Source organism: Protobothrops mucrosquamatus, unplaced genomic scaffold, assembly GCF_001527695.2.
Source record: "Protobothrops mucrosquamatus isolate PMUCROS unplaced genomic scaffold, P.Mucros_1.0 scaffold4580, whole genome shotgun sequence".
NCBI lineage: Eukaryota > Metazoa > Chordata > Lepidosauria > Squamata > Viperidae > Protobothrops > Protobothrops mucrosquamatus.
The window spans coordinates 156,148-159,766 of record NW_015390483.1 but is presented as its reverse complement, the minus strand read 5'-3'; positions in this window follow the sequence as shown (position 1 = coordinate 159,766).

The window sequence follows — 3,619 nt, the reverse complement described above, 5'->3', positions numbered from 1 at the left end:
GGGGGTCGTGGGGAGGCAGCTGAGGTGGGATTTTCTTGGGAGAAAAATCTAGTGTCAACGCTGCAAATACTGTATATTCTTGCTTTGACAATATGCAGAGCTGTCTGGCATTTTTATAGTTAAACCAGGCAGAAGAGGAAAAGAAACCGGAAGTAAATCACATCTTCCAAGTTGATTGGAAGATGTGAACCATGACCCCCAAAAAAGGTGGGAGGGAAATGCTTAGAATTACATGCATAGCGGAAAAGAAGCCAGTCCTAAGCATTTCCTCCATGTTGTACTGACGTATCTTTAACATTAATAAATGCTTTTAGGAGTAAAAATGCCTGAAAGTCCTTTTAAGTGTTTCGTTAATCAGACACATGACATCTAGTTTTTCATATCTGAGTGTCCTAAGAATTCTCTCTGGCCGCTGTGGGGTCCCAGTTCTCCCCTCCCTCCAGGCAGGGATCCCGATTGAAGCTCCCCCCCCCCCCCGAGACAGCTGCCTGGACACCATCGACATCCCCGCCTCCCCTGCAGTGGAGCCCCCCCGGCTCTCGCCCCCCTTGAGGCTGCTCTCCCGGAGGGACATCTTTCCAAGGGAGGGGTCACCATTTCTTGCCTCCCCCCTCCTGGGAAAAATTTCCCCCTGGGATACGGAGGGTTTCCCTCCTCCTCCCCCCCCCCGAGCGAGGGACGGAGCAGGAAAGGGCCGCTCTGCGCCAGGGAGGCCTTTTCCCGGCCGGTTCCCACGACGGAGCATGAAACGAGGAATCGATCCAGATCCAGTCAGAGCACAAACTGCACCGGGAGAGAGAGGGGGGGGGGGGGGGGAAAGGAAGGAAGGAAGGAAGGGAGGGAGGGAGGGAGGGAGGAAGGAAGGGATTTCCCCTTCCTCCCCCCTCTAATTTCCCCCATTGAGATCCACAACAGCCATTCTTGAACCAAAACCGACCTGCTATTTCAATGGGACAAAAATCCCCACAGCGCTGGGGGCAACCCCACCTGCCCGGTAGCCCCTTTTCCAGGAACGAAGGGGGTCCAAGCAGAGGCTTTGAGGAGGGGCGGGGGGGGCACTGACCCCAGACGTGAGGGTGGGGCACTCCCACCCACGATGGAGATTTGGCCTCTTTTAAAATGAGGGGCCAGGAAACGCGTCTCTGTGGGTCTGAAGCGCCCAAGGACTCCTCAATCAGCCGCTTCAGACACCCCCAAGTCCTCCCTGGCTGCGTGGCTGCGCCTCCCCTCCTGCAGCCACCTCCCTTCTAGGTGGGATCAAGGGGGGGGGAGAGCAAAATGAAATCCAGGGCTGGTCTGAAACACCCCCTTGATCTGCAGCCCCCAAGACTGAAAGGAACCCCCCCCCCACTTTCTCCGTTTCTCTCTCTTTTTCCCGAACTATCTCCTCCGTCGGGTGAAATCAAAGGAGACTCTGCCCGGAGACCGATGACGTTGCAGACGGGAGACTTCTCATTGGTCCTTCCTTGTCACTCAACTTTAATCTCCATGATTAAACCTCTCTTTCCAGTAGACCTCTCTTCACGGTCTATTTGTTCTCCTCTGCACTGCTTGGGAGAATCCCGGCTGGAAGAGCCTGAACGGGGGAATTCCTCCCACGGCTTCTCTCTTTGGTCAGTTTCCAACCTTGTGGGACCCCACTGCTCCCTTCCCTCTGTGTGGATGTGGTACCACTGAGGACGATTAGTTGATTACGGTTTGTCAGCCAGCTGCAGATCCATCTGGTGGTCATGCTGCCTATTCCACTTTTTTTTTTAGCTTACCAAGAAGAAGGTTGTGGTCTACTCTGTCGAATGCCTGGCTGAAGTCTAAGTATACAATGTCCACAGTGTTTCACTGGTCTACTAATTTAGTCACTTTATCAAAGAAGGAAATGAGATTGTTTTGGCACGATCTGTTTTTGACAAACCCGTGCTGGCTTCCAGTGATTACTTGATTTGTTTCTAGATGTTTGCAGATCTCTTTTTTATTATCTTTTCCAGGATATTCCCAGGTGTTGATGTNCCCCCCCCACCAAAGACTGAGAGACCCCGAATGAGAGAAGAACTTTTGGGGAATCTCAGGGTCCCTCTTGTGCTGTAGAGGATCCTTCCTCGGGGGCCATTGTGGAGATTCAGAGGGAGACCCCCACCCAGACCATCCCCTGCCTGCAGCTGGCTGGCCTCCTTCCCAGCTACAGGAACTGGTCTTTCCTGGGGGAAGGAGGGGGGAGGGGTCCCACTCCCTGATGGCAGCTTCTGCCCCTGGATGGGGGGGACAGGGAGGGGGGTAGGGATCCGAGGGGGGGATCTTGGGGAAAGGGGGCCGGTTGGTGCCTGAGGAGATCAGGCAGATCCCAGGATCACAGCAGAGGCTTGGAGAGGATTCCTCTTGATCTCCTCCTCTGCTCCAACTGGCAGGACTCTTGGATGGATTAATGGGGAGGGGGCTGAGTGAGCCCCCAGAAGAGGGTCTTTAAAAGGTCCCCTCCAGTTCAGAGTACGTTTGCTAGCAACATTTCTCTCTGTTGAGGGATTCTCTTATCCACAGTTAATTTTCCTTCTAGGTTTCGAACGGAGAATTTAGGAGTGAAAATGAGTTTTGTTTCCCGATCAAAGTCTCCCTCGTTTGCCTTGAAATATTCCATAATTTCCGGAAGGAGCAAATGCCCAGCATCTCCCCCCCCCGTAAAAGGCCTCTTTCTCTCTTGGGATGTGGTGATTTTCCTCTGGTGGAAGAAACACATTATTTGATTCTTTGGCAACACATTATTTTTGGAGAGCCTGGGCTCACAGGCCGAAGAGCCTCCACTAATTCTTTTTTATTATTATTATTTGGGGTAAAAAAAACATTTTTTATCCTGAAATGCCAAAACACCATTTCTGGGCACCAGAAAGAGAGAAATGGGCTTGTGGCTGGACACAGGGAGGGGGGAGCCTCCGAGAGGGAGATGAGAGGTTCCTGAATAGGGAAAATCAGAGATATAAAGAAATATATGTATATATTCAGCAGGAGAGGGAGGGAGGGAGAGAGAGAGAGAGAGAGAGAGAGAGAGAGAGAGAGAGAGAGAGAGAGAGAGAGAGAGAGAGAGAGAGAGAGAGAGAGAGAGAGCTGGCTGAATTCTCATCCTAACCCCCAAACTCATATGTGGGTGGATTTTTTTGGGGGGGGGAGGAGGGATCAAAGGGATCCCAGATTCGAGAACTTCTGGATTGCCACTGGAAGGCAAGCTCTGTCTTCTGCATTCGGTTTCGCTCCTCTGGGGGGCCCTGGAATGGGTCGATTGCTGAGAAAGAGCACCTCAGGAGAAAGAGAAGGAGCACCAAAACCAGTGAGAGATGTTGAAGTTACAACACCATGTCATCTTCGCTAACTCTCTTCTCCCCATAACTTGGGGGAATGGAAATACCAATTCATAAAGAACCATGAAAGAGATGAGATTCAGACCTCACTAATTATCTTTGAAGATACCTGCCAAGCTTACACTACTATAAAGCCCAGGAAATGAGTCATATAACTCTTGTCTTGAAGAGTTGGTTAAACCAAATATTGGTTGACATGTGTACTGAGGAAAAGGAGGAAAACCAATAGTTTAAAAATATAATATTTATTTATTTATTTATTTATTTATTTATTTATT